Consider the following 15,239-nt stretch of genomic DNA (forward strand, 5'->3'; position numbering starts at 1 on the left):
TCCACCCCTATTTATCCCTCTTTTTTTAGGGGTTATTTTTGTGTGCCGTTTTTCCCGCCCTCCCCCAAAATGATAAGAGAACCCCCACGAACAATTTTGTGGGGTTTTCCTATCGGTTTCAGGGAGCCCCCGATTTCTGACGATTTTGAAAATATCGTACGATATTTTCATTCGTCAGAAGCCCGATTCACATCCCTAGTATACAATGCTGATGGTAAGGCATGAAGTCAGCTCAAAATGTGCATATGGGATGAGACATTTTATTTTCATTTTTGGATTGTTACAAAAATTAGGACAGATTCCTTCCAACATTATCTTTAAAAATTACCATCTATTCATCAGCAATGAACTATCTCTTTTAATTTTCTTTCCCATTGAAGCCACTGAAGATGGCAATGATTCTGAGCATTCAAACATGGGTACACATTTTTGGCTTCTTGTCCTTCAACTTGCATCACATTGAGAACATGTACAGTATGAGCCTGATTTTCAAAAGGATTTACACGTGTAAATGTAACTACTATTGTAGCAATTTTCAAAATCCATTTATATACACGTAAAGTGTACTTATACAGGTAAATCCTATGGACAATTCAATGGCATATATTATAGCAATTTTCAAAAGCCCACTTGCAGGTAAAGGAAATTTACATGTATAAAACCCATTTTTAAGTGTGTAAATGCTTTTTCAAATCAGGCCCATAGCTTCTTCTACTTAATTCCAGATGAGGGTAATATAAGAATGGCTTGGCTGATAAATCAGAGGGCAGAAAGCTCTAAATTATAGCAATTAAAATAATTCCACTACTTTAAATATGTCAAAAGAAACTCTAATCAGAATTGCAGTAATGTCATGGAAAAATTAGGACCTTCAAAATTGGGGCTTATGGAATTGCTGATAGCTTTCATCGCCAGTGCCCAATGTAATATAATCAGTGGTCCTGTGCCTACATTCAAAAACACATTTTATACTCTTTTTTATATATTTAAAAATAAAATCTTTACTTATCTCAACATGAATTTAAATTTAAGTCCAAAAAAATGTGGAACTGCTGTGTGGCGAGATGCCATCTGTGGATAGTACAAAACTTTTTATGCCAATATCTTCTGTACCATGACCAGACTCGGTCTATGTTTCAAAAGACACTTTGATAATACACGAGTACCTGGTGGTTCAGTGGGGGCATGGTGACCGATCTCCCGCTCCCAGGCCATCGGCGCCATTTTGACTGCCACTCAAAAATGGTGCCGATGGCCCGATTAAAAAAAATCCACCCGACCCTTTAAAGATGACCCCTTAACTTCTCCCACCCTCCCGATCCCCCCACAACATTTTTAAATTACCTGGTGCTCTAGTGGTGGTCCCAGGAGCGATCTCCCGTTCTCGGCCATCGGCTGCCACTCAAAGATGGCGCCGATGGCCCTTTGCCCTTACCATGTGACGGGGTATCCGTGCCATTGGCCGGCCCTTGTCACATGGTAGGAGCACTGGATGGCCAGCGCACTGTACCAATTTAAAAAATATCGGACAATTTTTTTAAATCGTCAAAAACAGATTTACAACCCTACTCTTAACTGCTACCTGCCATTGACCCCTTGCCTGGACATTGACCATCCTTGCCTGCCACCTGTCTCTGATCCTTGCCTGGCCCTGGACCTCCATGTACACAGTCATCTAATAGACCATCGCCTAAGTCCTGACAGCCCTGGAACCTAAGGGCTCAACCTGCAGGGAAAGAGGCTGATACAAGTGAAGCCCTAGACCAGTCTCTTGTCAGCCAGCTGTTAGTGAGGGCCTACAGGGTTCACCCCATAGGCCGAATCAACCTCACCACAGTAACAAGGATTCATATTGCTTGTAGGGCAGCGAGACAAATGTTTTCCCAGGCTTCAATCACCACACTATTGTACTGGCATATGCTGCAAAAGAACTTGTGTAATTTATTCCATAGGAAGCAACAGGATAAAGGAATATTTCAGGAAAAATATAAATAGATCCCTAATGGAAGAAAACATTCTTTGAACTAGAAGGAAGTTAAAGAATGTGATACAGAAATTAATCAAAACTCACATATATGCAAAAAACCCAAAAAACCATAATGTTATAAAAGTGTCTTATCTGATGTGCCTTTGTAGCTATGTACATTGAGGATCAACCCTTCACAAATGTGTCTGTTTTTTTTATTACTCTGATGCCTTATTCTCTGCCCCAGGCCTCCTAAGAGAGTGAACTCATATCTAAACACTGCCCAATACACAGTAAACCACCCCATCAGGTGAGATATAGGCAGCAAGGAGGTCAATTGTTTTGCTTTGCAAATAAACATTTTAGTTTCTTGATAGATAGCAAATGTTGCTTACCTGTAACAGGTGTTCTCACAGGACAGCAGGATGTTAGTCCTCACATATGGGTGACATCACAGGATGGAGCCCAATCACAAACACTTTTGTCAAAGTTTCTAGAACTTTGACTGGCCCCCACTGGGCATGCCCAGCATGGCACCAACCCTGCAGCCAGCAGGGGTCCCTCTTCAGTCTTGTTTAAAAAGCTACAGGAAGTGCCGAAAAATAAGAAATGGAATGAACCCAACACCGCTGGGCGGCGGGCGGGTTTCGTGAGGACTAACATCCTGCTGTCCTGTGAGAACACCTGTTGCAGGTAAGCAACATTTGCTTTCTCACAGGACAAGCAGGATGGTAGTCCTCACATATGGGTGAGTACCGAGCTGAGGATGTCCGAGTATGCATCAAATGTACCCAAAGACATGCAACAGGCACAACAATTGGGGTGGAATTTGGTAGAGGGCATCCTGAACCCCACCGGGCAGGCAGAAGGGTGTTGGTACGTCATGTCGTAAATAGGTTATGCATGACAGACTGGCCGAAGATGGAATCTTGTCTTCCGGCTTTGTCTAAGCAATAGTGGGCTGTAAAAGTGTGGAGAGAACTCCAAGTGGCAGCCCTGCAAATGTCAGGAAGTGGCACCGATCATAGGCGTGCTACTGAAGTCGCCATGGCCCTCACAGAGTGTGCTTTAACACGGTCTTGGAGTGGAATGCCCGCTTGCTGATAGCAAAAAGATATGCAGTCCGCTAGCCAGGAGGAGAGAGTCTGCTTAGCCACAGGCTGCCCCAATTTGTTAGGATGGAAAGACACAAATAACTGAGGGTTCTTCCTGTGGGCAGCTGTACAGTCTAGGTAGAACGCTAGAGCCCATTTGCAGTCAAGGGTATGCAGAGCCTGCTCTCCTGGACTGGAATATGGCCTGGGAAAGCAGGTAGGTAGTATAATGGATTGATTGAGATGAAACTCTGATACTACCTTAGGTAAGAATTTAGGGTGAGTGTGAAGTACCGCCCAGTCCTGCAGAAGTTTAGTGTAAGGCAGATAGGTAACTAGGGCCTGTAACTCACTAACTCTGTGAGCTGAAGTGATTGCCAAAAGGAAAATCACTTTCCATGTGAGAAAGTGAAGTTCACAGAATTGGATAGGCTCAAATAGTGATTTCATGAGCCGACCCAAAACCAGGTTGAGGTCCCAAGAAGGGGCCGGAGGATGCAGTGGAGGCTTGAGGTGAAGCAAGCCTTTCAGAAATCGTGTGACAAGGGGACATCCCCGACACCTTTATGGAAGGCGGCTACTGCACTGACATGCATCCTGATGGAGGAAGGTTTTAGACCTGACTGACAAGTGCCAGAGATAGTCTAAAAACTTCGGGATTGGACAGGTAAATGGATCAAGGGCCTGAGAAGAGCACCATGACTTGAACCTGTTCCATTTGTAGGAATACTTTTTTCTTGTGGAAGGCTTCCGTGAAGCAATCAAGACATGGGAGACTGGATCAGAAAGGTTAAGCGGTTGAAGGATTAACCTTTCAACATCCATGCCGTCAGGGACAGGGCCAGAAGGTTGGGGTGGCGAAGGCACCTGTCGTTTTGAGTGATCAGAAGCGGGTCTCTTCCCAAAGGAATGTGCCTGCGAATGGAAAGATCCTGGATAATTAGAAACCACACTTGGCGGGGCCAGTGGGGTGCTATCAGGATCATGGTTCCCTTGTCCTGATGTAGCTTCACGAGAGTCTTCGAGAGAAGTAGAAGTGGAGGGAATGCGTACAGGAGAGCGGTTGACCATGATAGGGAGAACGCGTCTCTTGACTGATGGTGTTGGCTGTGAGTGAGCGAGCAGAAGTTGTTTACTTTGCGATTTTGAGGTGACGCAAAGAGGTCTACTTGAGGATATTCCCATTCTTGGAAGATGGAGTTCGCTATTGAGGGGTTTAGAGACCACTCGTGCGGTTGGAAGGTGCGACTTAACTTGTCTGCCAACATGTTGTCCACTCCCGGCAAGTAGGTGGCCCTGAGGTACATAGTGGGAGAGGGCCTCCGCCCATATCTGTGCAGCTTCCTGACACAGAAGGAAGGATCCTGTCCCTCCCTGCTTGTTGATGTACCACATGGCCACCTGGTTGTCCGTCTGGATCAGGATGACTTGATTGGACAGGCGATCCTGAAATACTCTGAGAGCATATCGAATTGCTCGTAACTCCAGGAAATTTATTTGGTGTTTGGCTTCTTCTAGAGACCGGGAACCTTGTACCTGGAGGTTGGCCACATGGGCTCCCCACCCAAAGTTGGAAGCATCGGTGGTTAGAGTTATTTGAGGGTTTGGCACCTGAAAGGGCAAGCCGTGTAGGAGATTGATGTGATTTGTCCACCAGGCGAGAGACAGACGGAGTGAGTCGGTAACATGGACAATGGTCGACAGGGGCTTAAGGGACTGTGTCCACTGCAAACTTAGAGCCCACTGTGTGACTCTCATGGCCAGGCGGGCCATTGGTGTGACTTGAACTGAGGACGCCATGTGTCCTAGAAGGATGAAAAAACGATGAGCAGTCGTCAAGCGTTGAGACGGCAGCTGATGCGCCAGAGACACGAGAGTGAGGGCTCATTGTCGAAGCAGGAAAGCCTTTGCTTGTAAGGTGTCCAAGTCTGCCCCAATGAATGATAAGGTTTGAGATGAGACTAAGCAGAATTTATCGTAGTTGAGAAATCAGAGTTAAATTAGAGTGTTTAAGGTGAGATGTAGGGATGACAAAGCGGCTTGCTGAGTCGGAGCCCTGATTAACCAATCATCCAGATAGGGGTAGATGTGAACACCTTGAGTCCTGAGGAAGGCGGCAAACACAACGAGGCATTTTGTAAAGACTCATGGTGCAGACGCTAGGCCGAATGGAAGCACTCTGTATTGATAGTGCTTGGGGTCTACGAGAAACCTGAGGAATTTGCGATGAGATGGAGTTATCACAATATGAGTATATGCGTCCTGGAGGTCGAGAGAGCAGAGCCAGTCTCCTCTTTGATGAAGAGGAAGCAAGAAGCCTAAAGTTACCATCTTGAAGTTTTCTCTTTGCTGGTACTTGTTTAGGGCTTGTAGATCCAGAATTGGACGAACGCCTCCTGATCTTTTGGGGGATTAGAAAGTACCGGGAATAGAACCCAAGGCCTTGCTAAGGCAATGGGACTGGTTCTATTGCTCTGGACTTGAGTAGGAGGAAGACCTCCTGCTCCAGGAGCAATGAATGGTCGGATGTTTTCCACATCAGAGGTGGGGAATCTGATGGGATGGAGAGAAAGTTGAAATGATAGCCTTGAGCAATTATTGCTAGGACCCAGTGGTCTGACGTGATTGCCATATGTTGTTGAAATGGCACAAGCAGCCTCCCACTGGGACATTTGGTAATGGAATCTAGCTGCTGCTCTCTATGCCCTGCTTCTGGCAAAAGCCAGAAGCAGGGCCCGGCTGGGGGGCTGTCTGTGGCTTTTGTTTTCGGGTCTGACGAGACTGTGATTTGAGGTAGGACTTCTTTGGTCTGTAGAAAGACATTTTAGAGTCCTTCCGGAAAGGCTGTTTAGAAGCATAATCCGAAGGTATCAGAGAGCTGTCTGAGAGAGTCTCATGATGGTCCTTTAGTTCAGCCACTGTCTTTTGAATCTGCTCGCCAAAGAGATAACCGCTCTTGCACTTCCGGACGAAGGTCTGAAGACTTGAGCCAAGCCCATCAATTTGCCGAAATAGAGGCTGCAGATACTCTGGTTGCAATTTCAAAGATATCGTAACATGATCTAATCTCATGCTTGCCTGATTCCAAACCCTTATTAAGTAGGGTGTGGAAATTTTCTGGAAGTGACTGAGACATGGAGGTTGTGAAGTCTTGTAGTTGCTTAAAAATGACTCTATTATATTGGGTCATATATAGTTGGTAAGCAGCAATCCGAAGGATCAGCATTGATCCTTGAAAGACTCGGCGACCAATGGTATCCAAAAACTTCTGTTCCTTGCCAGGGGGAAAGGACGTATGAGTTTTTGACCTTTTTGCTTTCTTTTGCGCAGATTCAACCACCACAGACTGGTGATCCAACTGAGGCTTTTGAAAGCCTGGAGCTGACTGCACCAAATAGGTAGAGTCAGTTTTCCTGTGGACTGGTGCAATGGAGCCAGGATGTTCCCAGTTCTTTTTGAGAAAGTCAAGAAGAACTTGATGGATGGAGATGGAGGTGATTTCCTTGGGAGCATCGAGGAATTGAAGCAACTCCATCATTTGATGTTTGTCATCCTGTTCTGTTAGTAATTGGAAGGGGACCAATTCAGACATGTCCTTCACAAAATGTATGAAAGAAGCGTTCTCCTCCAGAGAACCTTTTCTACTTTCAGTGGGTGAAGGTGGTGAAGGCAAATCATCGGTATCTGGTGAAGAATCATCAGTCCAGGTATCATAAGGATCAGTACTTGTCAGTCTAGGAACTGAAGAGGGATGGGATAGTTGGATTCCTGAAGGTCCCGGTTAAGGCTCCGAAGGCAGAGGAATTACCGGAGGCACCGATGAAAGCAATGAAGGCCCTGGCGCAGGCATCGGTGGATGGCTCGATGGCACCGATGGAGGTATTGATCTCGATGGCTGAGGCAGAACTCCCGATGGAGGTATGCGGAACGGTGTTTCTCCTCCTGATGATAAAGTCAGCGGGGAGGGCACCGGAGCCATCGGTGACCCGGCATCCACCGGTGGGAAAGCGGCAATAAGCGCTTCCATCCTTGATAGCAGCGGTGCCAATGCTGCTGGAATCAGGTTGGTGCTTGGTTCCACTATCGATACCGATATCGGTGCCGGGGGAATCTCGAGTCGATGCATCACCTTATCGATGGCCTGATCCATCCAGTCCAATTCTTCTTGGAAACTTGGAGCAAGCAGCCCCGGCTCCAAAACAGAAGGAGGAGGCAGAGGCATAGCCGGAGGGACCACCATTAAAGGTGGAGTCGCGGCTCCCGATGCCCTGTCGGGTGAGGATTGCCTCGGTGACCCAGTCGCCGAAAAGGTCAGTGCCTTTTCTGGACGGGTTTTTTCGGCAGCAGCTCGGACAATGGCGCGGTCGATGGTTTTGATGCCTCGATGGTCTGACATTTTCGGTGCCGATGGCGATTGACGGTGCCAGTTCAGATGATGTCGATGCAATGGATGGAGTCGGGGTTTGAGCAAGAAAGAGAAGTCCCATCTTCTCCATTCTAGCCTTGCGACTTTTTGGTGTCATTAGGGCACATTTGATGCAGGTTAAGACATTGTGTTCTCATCCACAACAGAGTACACAGACTTTATGCTGGTCTGTAATGGACATGGTACGAGTACAGTCCAGACACTGACGGAACCCCAAATCTAGCCGCGGTACGGTCGACGGCCAATAGGCCGCGAGGGCCAAACTCAAGGGTAATCGACGGAAAATGGGTAAAAAACTTACCGGAGTACCGCAGACTGAAAAAGTTAACGGAGGGACCCCTGTGGGGCAATTTAACTTTAAACAATTCCATGAGGAAAATTCCTGTCAGGAATAGTTGCAGAGCTCCTTAACCACGTGGCTACTGCTGCACGGAAAAAAGAAGACTGAAGAGGGTCCCCTGCTGGCTGCAGGGTCGGTACCATGCTGGGCATGCCCAGTGGGGGCCAGTCAAAGTTCTAGAAACTTTGACAAAAGTGTTCCGTGATTGGGCTCCATCCTGTGATGTAAACCATATGTGAGGACTGCCATCCTGCTTGTCCTGTGAGAACTAGTATATACTATCAGTCCCTGTGTAAACTATTGATTAGGTATTTATGAAAAACAATATGAGTTTTCCAATGTTATTGGTGTATAATATGAAGGAAGAGTATGATATATATATATGTGTACAGTAGCTTGTATGCTTGAGAACTGATTGCAAGCAGTAGTTTTACTTAGTGCTATGAGTAGTTATGATGAACTAGTCCTACTTTCTAATATAGTAGTGCATTATGCCAATAATGTATGTGTCCTTTGATTTCCATATATTTGTGTAGACCATAGTGCCCTATGATAATTACATATGTTAGGTATATATCAGTCAAACAGTTTAGATGCATCTACAAAGTATGGTTATTGCAAGTATTAATGTGTGAGATGTAAGTGAATTGTTAAAATGAGGCAATAAAGATGTTTCTAAAATAAAAATTTAGGAGTGAACTTTCAATGGAGTTCGGTATATAAAAGCTTAAAAAAATAAATAAATAAATAAATTATGTGCATAAAAGCATATAGCAATTTTTAAAAGCCTATTCATACATGTAAAGCATTTTGAAAATTTAATAAAATTTCAAAGGAGTTACACATGTAACAGAAGCACTTTTCAAAAGACCATTTACTTGTGTAAAGTTTACATGCATAAAACTTAGTTTTACATGTGTAAATCCTTTTGAAAATTACTTCATGTATAGATTAATCTAAGAAAGATAATATGACAGTTCTAGTGAGTAATGTATGAATTACAGTAAGGCAAAGCATTTTTAAAGGGAAACACTATAATCCCTGATGGGAAATATTTCATTGGCTCTTTAAAAGTTACTTTTGTATGGAAACTTACTCACTATTTAAAATTGAGAATTTTCTTTTTTTTTTTAAATTGAGGTCTGGGGTTATGCAATAGAATTAAACAAGAGGATTTGTTCCAGCCTCCTGCCTACTATTTTTCACTACATGTACAAAATGTTTTATGGGGGATTTTTCAATCTTCCTATGCAGCTTGCATATCTACAAAAATGCAAACTCATTTTCAAAGGGAAATACCTCAGGAACATATAGAGTGTCAAACAGTATGCATGATGATTTCAAAATACGACTGCACATAGTTATCCTCCTCCAAATGAAATGCACCCCGTTTTCCACATGGTTAAAAATATACAACTTATTAAGCAGCAATTTAACTCCTACCTGCACTGAGAAAGGGAGGGGGACATTTTCAAAAAGGTAGATTTACATGGGCAAAGTCTTCAGTAAAAAATAAACACTTTGAAAACTGTCCATATGGAAGGTAATTCTTTTAACATTGCAGGTTATCATATGAAACATATACACATATAAATTACAATTTTCAAAGGGAATTTACGTGGGTAAGTTCCCTTTCAAAATAATTTCAACAAATGTACCTACATAATGTACACCTGCTACATGTATGCGCAAGCTTCTGAAAATCAAAAAGTATGCATGCACGTCCAAGCCCCTCCCCTTCTCTGCCCCCAGTTCCCACCTCGGCATTGTGGGGAAACTTGCATGTAAACATGGTGGGTGGGTGTTTACCTGCACAAACCCCAAACAGCTTTAGAACAAGCCATGTCTGCTGGGAAAATGGCGTCTTGTCCGCACAAGTGCTTAATCAATGCACATAAAATCCCAGACTTGCGCCAGCCTTAAGCAGGAATTAACATATTTGAATTTAAGGGCCCACAGAGAATGTTTATGGGCAGGTCTGCGGGCAAATTAGAAGGCGTACAGGGGTCCATAGCAACTCCTCCTTCCATGATCTCAAAAGATTTGCTTCTCAGGCCAAATATCTCCTGAATATCTGCTTTTATGACAGTCTTTTTTTTTTCTCCCCTCCCTGCATGGCAAAAAAAGATTTGGGAGTGAATCAAGCCCATAAATAAATTGATTTCTAGTTACATGCCCTGTCCTGATCATTTATGAATAGCAAAAATCCCCCAACTCAGACTGAAGGTGTTCCACTGTTTTAAAAAAATTGCATTCTCTTTACTATTCAGTAGATTCAAAGAAGGTTGTGTTCAAGTGCAGTGCCTTTCCAATTCCCTCCACACCCACATTCTTGCCTGACAACACCCAAATAAGCCTTCACTTGTATTTTCAGAGTTTAAGAACCTGTCAAACTTGTTCATACTGAAGAGGAAAGCAGCTATATCATTCATTTATAAGAAGTGAAAAGTAACTTCAACATTTCTTCCTACCCTCCCCTTCCACATATCCCTTCCCCCTATCAGAAATGCAGATTTAAAATTGCAAAACTAAATACTGTTTACATTTACAATCAGGATTCACATTTTACAAACAGCATGCTGCTAGAAAAGGCCACAGGACGAAGTCCCATAGAGTTGATGTTTCATAAAGAGTTAAAAAATGGCACTTTTAACCACAGGGATTATGTGAATGTCCAAACAAGGAGCTGTAGTTTGCTTTCCTATGACTCATAGTTTTAGCTGTAGCGATGATTTCTATCCAAGGTTACACAAGCAAAAAAAAAAAAAAAAAAGAAGAAGAAAGATTAGATTGAAAACAATTTTCTTTTACAGCTTATTCTACTGTAGTTTCCACTTCAACAAAATAACCTAAAGGTTCATGAAAGTTTGATATGAATATTTTCTTTTAGAGATTTTCCAGCAAGGTTTAATGTAAAGGTCCCACCCTTTTTCCTTCCTGTGCTAGCACAGACCGATGTAGGGAACTGCAGGCGAGCGCTGAAAAGGCAGTATTTAAAGGTAGCAAAAGCAAGCTGTAATGCAAAAAAAGACGAAGAAAAGAAAGTAAACAACCTTAAAAAAAAAAAAAAAAAACCTTACCACTTGCCTAAGTGTGTACAGGAAACTACCTCTCTGGAAGCTGCCGAGTGAAGAGCGCTGCGCCTTAGGCTTGAGATTTTTATAAAGGGCTCCAGAAACCGCACCTAGCAACCGAAGTGAAGGCTCCGCAGCCCCAGCGATTGGCTGCTGTTTGTCAGAGGACAGGAATCTGCAGCTTGCCCCGGGAAACACGCCCTGCAAGCCTGTTAACTAGTAACAAGACTTTTCACCAGGTTTTCCAGATCTGTTCTGCTGCTCGACCACCTCTGATAGATACATTGCATAGTCCCAAGAACTGATTTACAACTAGTGCTTTAGTTTTTACTACAACAAAAGAATAGCAAAAAAATAAAAATAAACAAAAAATGCACATTTAGATACAGTAGCTCAATAATCTTTTTCTATGTTTATATATATTTTTTCTGTATATTCAAAATATGAAGAAGCAAGGGCTATGGATGCACATAATTAACGGTGGGAGGCTGCTGTGGGCTGGGTCTTTGGAATTCAGGTTTTTGGCTGGGTCTTTGGAATTCGGGATTTTGGCTGTATCTTGAGTTCGGGGGTTGGAGGTTTAAGGCCGCACCTACACATGTTTAGCAAATGTCTTTAGGTTACAGATGACTAAGAAAAACAGGACCAACTCCTACATGCATACTTAAACCTCACCCACAATCCTGATAGTTTTGTTTTTTTCAAACGCTGTATTTTAGTGGATTGCAGTTCAAGAATGAAATAAAGAATGCAATTCAATAATATTGGGGAATTATTAAATCATTGGTCTATTCATCAAAGCGTGTTAAATATGTGCATTAACTTGTAATTTTAATGCACATACAAATAGTTCAGCTAACGCATCAGTCATCCAAGGGTGTAAAGCCTATTGTGAATTTTGTTATAAGCGGTGATGCATTTACAGCTTAGTGTTTGAGGGTTAAGATTTTGTCCTTCAAAATGTAAATAATGAAATTGTTAATTATAACCTTGCTCTATATGATTGAAAATTGGGAAAATGTTATGAGAACAAAGAGTTTTCAGCTCATAAACGTCTGTAAACTTTTAGAAGACAATTTTCAATAGCCCACCTAGCTACCAACTACAGAAACAAAATCGGCATCTACTTTTAATCTTTGGACCTTATAGCAAGTTTTCAAAAGGCAACAAAATGGGTAAAAAGCACCCAAGGACTTTGCACTAGCCATCTGCATGGAAAGAAAATGGCTGTAACAGGGGGTGAATTTTGAAAACATTTACGTGCATAAAGTTAGCATATAGGTGATAAATAGCTTGTTCTCACATAGTTGCTATTTTATAGAAATCAAAACAATGCATGTAATTTTGGTCTCGCAAGCATATTTACACGCTCAAGGGGTATTCTGGGGTGAGACCATGAGGTTGACATCCAAGTTCCTATTTATAAAAGAGTTAAACAACACGTACATTTTGGCAACTTATTTGAATAATTTTACACCTGCTAATATATAGAAACATAGAAATGTTGACAGAAGAAGACCCATTCAGTCTGCCCAGCAAGCTACCACACATATTTTTCTCATAACATTTTGGTTCTAGTTACTTACCTTCCACCCCCACCATTGATGTAGAGAGCACTGCTGGAGCTGCATCTAACTGAAGTATCAAGCTTAATTGGTTAGGGGTAATAACTGCCGCAATAAGCAAGCTACTCCCACGCTTATTTGTTTACCCAGCCAGTGCAATTCAGTCCTTGTTGGTTGTTGTCTGAATATAAATACTCTTTTCTTCATTCCCCCTGCTGTTGAAGCAGTGAGCTGCGCTGGATATGTATTCCAAGTGAAGTATCAGGCTTAATTGATTCGTGGTAGTAACCACCGTAACATGCAAGCTACACCCACGCTTATTTGTTTACCCAGACTATGCAATGCAGTCCTTGGTTGTTGTCTGAATGTAAATCCTCTATCTTCATTCCCCCCGCCGATGAAGCAGAGAGCTATGCTGGATATGCATTGAAAGTGAAGTATCAGGCTTATTTGGTTTGGGGTAGTAACCGCTGCAACAAGCAAGATATTCCCCAGCTTTTTTGTGAATGCAAATCCTTTTTTCCACATTTCCTCTGGCCGTTGAAGCATCACAGATATCTGACTTGTCTATTGTCTATTATTGGTAGACTGGAAGGTTTGGGTGAATGCGGGGGGGGGGGGGGGGGGGGAGAGGAGTTCAAGGTGAAGATCTAGGAGTGTCTCAATGACCTGAAGAAGGACGGAGTGAACTGGAGGAGGTATCAGCAAACTTGTGATTTAAATTACACATAAATATTTAAAACACACCAACTAACACATATAAATCAGGGCTTTATGTAAGTCATATTTTCTTTTTGTACATAAAGAGTCAGATTTTAAAAGCCCTATGCGCGTAAATCCAGAGGATTGCAAAAAGGGGCAGTCCTTGGGCGAGGCGTGGGTGGGGTGGGGAGGTCTGGGGCGGAGCGGGGGCTGGACCAGAGGCCTCTGACATAGCAGCCATTTGCCGCTGTGTCAGAGGATCGCGTGCCAGCAGGTTGCCGGCATGCGCAACTTGCGCCTGCCCGGAGGCAAACGCAAAAGGTAAGGCAAAGGTCGGGGGGGTTAGAGTAGGGCTAGTGGGGGAAAGGTTAGGGGAAGGGGTGGGAAGGTCAGGCTAGGGGGGAGGAAATGGGGGAAGGCAGCATGGCTCGGCGCGCGCAAGGTAAACAATTGTGCACCCCTTTGTGCGCGCCGACCCACGATTTTACAACATGTGCGCGCCTGTGTACGAATGTTATAAAATTGGGCGTACATGTGTGTGCACCAGGTAGCGCGCTAATATGTACCCCTGAGCGCACCTTTTAAAATCTGTCCCAAAATATACACATGTATGTTTGTAAAATAAGGAGGAAAAGTACGTGCATTCAATGTATTGATGTACATGCTTCCAAAGCATTGCAGATACAGATGTTTGTACATAGCTACTCATATGCGCATATGTTGGAAGTAGAGATGCACAAATTTCATAACCTGTGTGTATATGGTACATGAGAACATAAGAACATGCCATACTGGGTCAGACCAAGGGTCCATCAAGCCCAGCATCCTGTTTCCAACAGTGGCCCATCCAGGCCATAAGAACCTGGCAAGTATTCAAAACCTATTCATGTTACTGTTGCTAGTAATAGCAGTGGCTATTTTCTAAGTCAACTTAATTAATAGCAGGTAATGGACTTCTCCTCCAAGAACTTATCCAATCCTTTTTTAAACACAGCTACACTAACTGTACTAACTACATCTCCTGGCAACAAATTCCAGAGTTTAATTGTGTGTTGAGTGAACAAGAACTTTCTCCGATTAGTTTTAAATGTGCCACATGCTAACTTCATGGAGTGCCCCCTAGTCCTTCTATTATCCAAAAGAGTAAATAACTGATTCATATTTACCTGTTCTAGACCTCTCATGATTTTAAACACCTCTATCATATCCCCCCCTCAGCCGTATCTTCTCCCAGCTGAACAATCATAACCTCTTTAGTCTTTCCTCATAGGGGAGCTGTTCCAACCCCTTTATCATTTTGGTCGCCATTCTCTGTACCTTCTCCATCGCAATTATATCTTTTTTTAGATGTGGCGACCAGAATTGTACACAGTATTCAAGGTGTAGTCTCACCATGGAGCAAAAAGAGGCATTATGACATTTTCCATTTTATTCACCATTCCCCTTCTAATAATTCTCAACATTCTGATTGCTTTTTTGACTGCTGAAACACACTGAACTGACAATTTCAATGTGTTAACCTAATATGGAACCTAACATTGTGTAACTATAGCATGGGTTGTTTTTCCCTATATGCATCACCTTGCATTTATCCACATTAAATTTCTGCCATGGCTTTACTCCAATGGGCCTTCTTTTTCACTGCCACGCGGTAGGCTCCTGTGGCAGCTTTACTTGGTCAAGCTCGGACTTCCTCTTTGCCGCCATGGGGATGAGCTCCCATGGTGGCCTTGATTTGTCAAGGTCAGGCTTCTTCACTGCCATGGGGATGAGTTCCCATGGCAGCCTTGCTTGGCCAAGGTCGGGCTTCCTCTTCGCTGCCTCAGGGATGAGCTCCCATGGCTGCCACTTCTCCCAGCCCCCCCAAGCCCATGCTATACCCCTTCTTCCTGCCTCACAGGCCTCATAGGCCAATCAGAGGCTTCCTCCCTACTCCCACTGGCAGGTAGAAGGGATGAGGCTTCCAATTGGCTTGCGTGGGGGCAGGAAGAATTTAGGAGGCTTCCCATTGTCCCGCAAGGGCAGGAAACGGGGAAGCACAATCAGGGCAGTGGGACACCAGGAGCCACAAC

The 15,239-nt window shown here is 43.6% G+C and overlaps 1 protein-coding gene across 2 annotated transcripts in view; it reads right to left on the reverse strand.

The window, feature by feature from the left end:
* The window catches only part of LOC115096933 (annexin A1-like), a 55,678-nt gene extending 44,618 nt beyond the window's left edge, over nucleotides 1-11,060 (reverse strand). The window contains exon 1 of one of the 2 annotated variants that reach the window (XM_029612250.1): nucleotides 10,907-11,060. The gene's annotated coding sequence lies outside the window, so the exon portion shown is untranslated. The remainder of the gene's footprint in view (nucleotides 1-10,906) is intronic. The other variant, XM_029612258.1, reaches the window with a different exon arrangement.
* Between the last annotated feature and the right edge of the window lie 4,179 nt (nucleotides 11,061-15,239).

Source organism: Rhinatrema bivittatum, chromosome 1, assembly GCF_901001135.1.
Source record: "Rhinatrema bivittatum chromosome 1, aRhiBiv1.1, whole genome shotgun sequence".
Taxonomy (NCBI): Eukaryota; Metazoa; Chordata; class Amphibia; order Gymnophiona; family Rhinatrematidae; genus Rhinatrema; species Rhinatrema bivittatum.